This window comes from Pongo pygmaeus, chromosome 15, assembly GCF_028885625.2.
Source record: "Pongo pygmaeus isolate AG05252 chromosome 15, NHGRI_mPonPyg2-v2.0_pri, whole genome shotgun sequence".
NCBI lineage: Eukaryota > Metazoa > Chordata > Mammalia > Primates > Hominidae > Pongo > Pongo pygmaeus.
This window is the reverse complement of record NC_072388.2, coordinates 69,799,728-69,806,159: the sequence shown is the minus strand read 5'-3', so window position 1 is coordinate 69,806,159 and position 6,432 is coordinate 69,799,728. Positions and strand designations below refer to the sequence as shown.

Genomic DNA, 6,432 nt, shown 5'->3' with positions numbered 1-6,432 from the left:
TGGGATTAAACCTGTGACCCAGAGGGAGAACTTCTGCCCCTGTTTGCCCACCCTTTCCCAATTGATTCTTTCTGAATAATGCTTTTTAACCCATTGAATTTTGCCTTTTCTGATACTACGTATGGCTTGCCTGGGCATGCCGACATGTGCACTGGGGGATGGGGGGGCCACCAGCAATTCATGCCTTATTCAGGGGAGGAGCCTGGCCTCATAAGCTCATGTGCGGTGGCCCTGGTTTTCAATTGTGAGGGAGAAACCTGCTTGGAGAACCCCTCTCTTTGCTAAGAGCTTTCCTTTCACTTAATAAATTCTTCCCTCCTCACCCTTCAATGTGACCACGTGCCTAATTTTTCCTGCTCATGAGACAAGAACTCTGATTTAGCTGAACTAGGGAGCAAAAATTCTGCATCATTTTGGCCTATACGGGGGTTTGTCAGAAGGGTGAGTAAAACGCTGCCCCAAAAATATCTTTCACTTTCATTTCTGAGCTTTCTCATCTTCAGACTTCTTCTGAAGGCAGGGAAAATTGCCCCCTCCCTGTCACTTTCAGGGGTTGGGAATGTCAGCCTTGGTCCAATCCTGTCTTTTCTAGGTCATTTTCCTTCTTTTTTTCAGAATTAAAATAGCACCTATCTTTTCTTTTATAATGTTGGGTGTGTTCCACCCCCAATCCAATGGCCACAGGCATGTGCTTGTGACAGGCAAGCAGCAGCTCCCCACCACCCCTTTCCCTCCTAGCTGGGGCACATGGCCATGTCTGCTGCATACACATGCTGTGTTCAGTGGCCATGCAGTGCAGGACTGAGCCACAGCCGCTTCCCGGGCCCCAGGGCAGTCTTGGGGGCCCAAGGCCCTTCATGGCTAGCTGGCCAGTGTTTCCCACCACGTGCCCATGGAGTCTTCCCCTCCCCCAGCTGAAGGGTCCAGCTTGGTCTGAGCCTGAGGGAAGAAACAGGAATTAAAAGTTTCTTTCCCATTGGAGAAACTCATTTGCATCAGAACAAGAGGTTTCTTCCTCAACAATCTTCTCCAGCTCTACTCTTAAGCTGTTCTTTTTCCTTTTCTCCATCAGGTCAGGAGTTAATGGGTTGGTTTGAAGGTATTTGCAGTTTTTGCCATTACTTAGCATGGCGGTAACCACAATTGCTTTTGCAACAACCTAATAACACAGCCATGCAAATGGAGGGGGCTTCTCCTTGCCAGAGGTTTTTTTTTTTTCCTTGAAAGGTGTTTTAATAGGCCAGGACCCCAATTCACAAGACACTCTTTTCTATCCCTTGTTGGAGGAGGACCCAGTTCCACAGCTTCACCCATGACTTACTGAGTCCATGAACCCCACTGAGACACATTCTTGTCCCAAACTCAATTCCAAACTTTGGATTGAAGCTCTAGGAAAGAAAACTGGAACTGAGGCAGATGACAACGGAAGTTAAGAGACATAGCACAGGTAAGCATGACTAATTCCTGCCAATTAAGCCAAGCCTCTCATTTCATGGATAGTGGTCTTGCTAGTATCTATGACATGCATGAGGTCTAGGGAACTTGAAAGCTACTGACAGCAGGGGGAAAGGCAGTGTGTGTGTAAGGGTGGATAATCCCACCCTCTAACCCACCTGTTAACATGGGTGAAAAGTCACGTTGACACCCATGGGAAGCACCCTGTCATTGTCTTCAGGACTCCGGGATACAAGGAAAGAAGAAAGAAAAGGGATGCCTCTCTTGCCTCTCCCTCACATACCCTGGGTATTTGCTGGGAAGTGAAGGGAACTAGGCATGCCTTGCTCCCCTCTTTCTAGATGAGTAGCCATTCATCTTCAGTCTTTACCCCTTTCAAAAGCACATCCTGAACCCCTGGGACTCCTTTGAAAAAAAAAATGCCTTCTTTATTTCCTTTTTCCACCTCTGTCCTCTCTTAACAGATGGGTAATTGGGTCCCTGTGCTACAGCACACTCCCTGTGGATGCATCCTCCAAACTGGGAAAAATTAATATCCCAAACCTTAAACTGGTTGCCTTAGAATTGAACTCAGAGGAAGGGAACCTAGAAGGATGATGACATGCTGGAAAAAGGGCAAAAGTTTCATCATTCAGATTTTGGCCTTTCTCTACCTGTACAAACTGGTAAAAGGAATGATAAGGATCACTGTTTATATTCTCTGTAAATTTTGATTAATGAAAAAGGATTTGTGAGGTTAGTCTTAAGCTGTAGCCAATCTGATGTGATTTGCATGTCTTTCTGCATGATTCCGTCAGGAAGAGGGGTACCATATGATAGGATGTAGGCCTAGGACCCCATAAGCCTGCTGTTCAAGTCAGCTTGGCAAACTGGTCAGTAACAAACTTTGCTGCAGGCCTCCATCTTGTTTTACATCCTTGGGAGTGTGACCTGTAACCATGTGGCAGTACTTTCTTTTAGTCTCTGCCATTTTACAATGGCTACCTGGGTTCAATCCTGGCTTGAGAAATGAGTACTTTTGGGTTGATATCTGTGTGTAACTTTTGCCATTTGCTGATTCTCTTCCTCTCCATGAACAACTTCCAGCTTCCTTTCTTAAATCTTTCTTTCTCTGAGTTACCTTTAAAGGTCCTAGATTTTGTAAAACTGCTTACTACCCCTTTGAAAATACTTCACACACTTGTGGTTAAGTCATAACCTTAATTGAAGCTTGTTGGTTTCACCTGTGAGTTACTTTTGGTAAAGTTCAAATGCCAAAAATATTGGCTGCTTGGCATGGCTAAAGTCAGCTTGCAAGGAATTTAAAAGGACTTTATTTTTATTTTTATTTATTTATTTGTTTATTTATTTATTTGAGACAGAGTCTCGCTCTGTAGCCCAGGTTGAAGTGCAGTGGTACAATCTCCGCTCACTGCAAGCTCTGCCTCCTAGGTTCACACCATTCTCCTGCCTCAGCCTCCCAAGTAGCTGGGACTACAGGTGCCTGCCACTGCACCCAGCTAATTTTTTTTGTATTTTTAATAGAAATGGGGTTTCACTGTGTTAGCCAGGATGGTCTCGATCTCCTGACCTCGTGATCCACCTGCCTTAGCCTCCCAAAGTGCTGGGATTACAGGAGTGAGCCACTGCGCCCGGCCAAGGACTTTCTTAAGGAACACTCTACTTAATTAAAAGTGAATATCCAAGTTATAGGTATATTTAAAAGGCCTTTATGTTCTCTCTTCTTAGATCTTGTTTTGCTGGAAAAAGATTTTTTTCTCAGTCAACTGAATTACTGTTCTCCCCATGTCTTGCAATTCTTAATGCATGCATGAGAGGCCCTAAGATAAGTTCTGATGACCTGGGACTCCTTGAGAAAAACAGAAAAAGTGCCACAGATTCCATTTTGGGAGAAACATCTCTTTCCTTTATGGAACCCCAGGAATTAGAAATGGATCAATCTGTATCAAAATTTATTTTTTGTCTTCCAGCTATATCTGTGTATTGGGCCCTGTTTCTTAAAAGGCTCCACCCTGAGACCAATAATCCAATTAAGAAACGGGAAAACGGAAAATCTTACAAATACTGGATCTTCTTTTGTCTGTCTGTGTAGTTATATATGTATTATGCATGTGATGTTTATATAAAAAAGCTCTAATTGGACTAAAGAAAAAATAAGCACTTAGATCAAATATTTTTGAAGGAAAATTAAAAGCTATATTTTTTAGTTCATGTGACTTTAATCTTTGAGAAATAAAAATAGTATTATTGGTAAAAAATGCAAATATTGTTTGTTTTTTGTTTTTTTTAAGATGGAGTCTCGCTTTGTCTCCAGGATGGAATACAGTGGCACAATCTTGGCTCACTGAAACCTCCACCTCCCAAGTTCAAGGGATTCCCTGCCTCAGCCTCCCAAGTAGCTGGGACTATAGGCACACCGCCACCATGCCCAGCTAATTTTTTGTATTTTAGTAGAGATGAGGTTTCACCATGTTGGCCAGGATGGTCCCAATCTCCTGACCTCATGATCCACCTGCCTCGGCCTCCCAAAGTGCTGGGATTACAGGCATGAGCCACTGCACCTGGCCAAAAATGCAAATATTGTTAAAATGTAAATAGGTGGTCTAAGTTATGTAGGTCAGATAGTAAGTTTGCTAAATGTTTTAAGGTTATAAACTGCTTCTTTGGCTTTTGAGAACTATTCTGCGACTTGCCTGCTTCACAATTGGTAAGGTCTGGGGTTGTATGGAATTAACCACACCCTTAACTATGCTGGAAGGAATCACACTTCATTGGCACCTAGTGCATAATTAAAACTACTTACCAGATTTTACATTAAAGTTAAAAATTGCTAAGAGTTATCATTATAACATGTAATTGAGACCACTGAAAATGGATTCACCTGCAAGGTGTGTAAGAACAGTAAAATGTGTTTTTAGTAAAAGATCATAAGAAGGCATGGAATGTAAATTTTTGCCTGAGGTTAAAGGATTGTTTTAAATTAGATAAGATAAAGCTAAAGGCTTAAACAAGTTGTGGAAGGTTTCTAAAAACTAACCTTGCAAAAGAAATGCTGTGTGTGAACATAGAATAGAATACATTCAAAATGGTATTATATGTTTTTTATGTAAAGTGAGCATTGAAATAAAAGAACAAGAAGATTTACTTAAGGTGCTAATCTGCTCTTTAGCAAAATTTGTAAAGGGTTATAAAGGTTTATAAGAATCTCACCTCATAGTCAAACTGGTTAAGATTAGATAGAATTGTCTATAAGATTTTCTTAGAAAATTGGGGTTGACATTAAGAGTAAACTAGTGTAGGGTAAAATTTGGCTTTCTCTCCTTTGTACAAGATTTTCATGTACTAACAAAGGGAAATGAAAGATTTTTGTTTGTTTTGTGAATAAACTACCAAGGAAAAGAAAGAGAAGACAGGAGATAAACTGGAAAGCTAAGTCTTTCCTATTAATGAATAAAGGTTTTTGCCTTGTTTTGAAATTTTGAACCATCATTTTGGCAAAATAAATAATTTATGGTAATCTAGAGTTCTGTTTCATAATATCAAGTGCTTTGAACCTCTAACATATTGAACAGGTTTCCCAAAATCAAATTTCAGTTTCAAAATTATATTTCCTGACCCCTACCTTTTGCATGCTACAGAGGGCCCCTATTGCATCCAAAAGAGAGGTAAACAGGATTATTTGACATATTTAAGTATGTGGGATTGCCAAAATGATGCTTCATCTTCGTCAGGTTATATTTCAGTGAATAATATTAATGTATGTTCCAAAATTGTATGGGATTTCTAAAATTCTAATGTCTGATTATATGCTATCAATCATAATTAAGATTATTACAGTAAGTTATTACAAACCACAGAGACAACCAAATTTCTTTATCAATTGTGTTTTTAACTGTAACTACCCTGGACATTTTGTTATTCGCAGACAATTGTTGTCTTGTTTTGATCCTCTTCAAAAGATGGTTTATAATCAGCTATGGAACTTTGACAGGTGCTCTCAAATGCAGGTTTCTGATAACTTTGGAGATTGTGACTTTTGAATGCTGGAAAAATGTATAGGACTCATGAAGAGTTAAAATGTTCATGAATATCAAGCAGAACAAGAGTTAATGGAATGGATTGAACTAATAGAAAGCTGAAGTAATCTTTTATTAATTATTGCTTAAAACATTGCTGCTCCTTGTTTTGTTTTTCAGAGTTAAAGAAACTTTTATTTTGATCTATTTACAGTCTTTAATAATTGAGTAAGTTATACTCCTGTCAACAAAATTTGGAGCATGTTTGTTTCTCTCTGCCCGGTTCCTCTAGAATTTGGAAACTATTTGTGAGTATTCTTAACTTATAGCAATATGGTTACTTGCATCAGTGCAATAAGAATCCATTTTCTTTTGCTACAGGATGCAATTGGAGAAGCTGGTTGTTTTACCAAGGCTTTGACTGGAAGGGTATGCTTTCCTTTAAGGAATCAAGCTCAACTTGCAGAGCTGATAAAAGCCCCTTGGGAAAACTGGCCCCATACCTCCTCTACACAGTCCCTGTACAGGGTTCCTACCCTGTATGGGGAGTAAAGAATGTCACTTTCTAACAGGCCCAGGAACTCCATATCCTTGGGACCTCAAGAAGAAAGGAATTTACCCAACTCATAGGTATTTGGGGTACAAACACATGGCTAGGCTCAACTGTAAAAGGTGTTATCTGAGACTCCTGGTGGAACAGAGTTCCTTCAAAGCCAATTTGAAAAGCCTATGTAAAAATAATTATTTTTGTTGCATTTTATGCAAATAAGCAGGCCAAATATAAGACTAAAGTTTATTTTGCAAACAACTCAGTCCTATCATGATTTGTTTTTAACAAAAATGAGGACTGGAGAGACAGAAATTATGTCTCAAAACTTATAATACATCTGTCATTAAATTCTAGACCAATTAGTTGTTTTGAAGTTTTTTTGCCTACATTTTTGACTAACCCTGTTTATTC

General features: G+C 39.8%; 1 long non-coding RNA gene across 1 annotated transcript; it reads left to right on the top strand.

Annotated features, from left to right (window-relative positions):
- Positions 1-298: 298 nt before the first annotated feature.
- Positions 299-3,920, top strand: LOC129013148 (uncharacterized). The gene is made up of 3 exons (XR_008493779.1): positions 299-441; positions 1,387-1,447; positions 3,747-3,920. It is a non-coding gene; the product is annotated as an uncharacterized LOC129013148 (long non-coding RNA).
- The last annotated feature ends 2,512 nt before the right edge of the window (positions 3,921-6,432 follow it).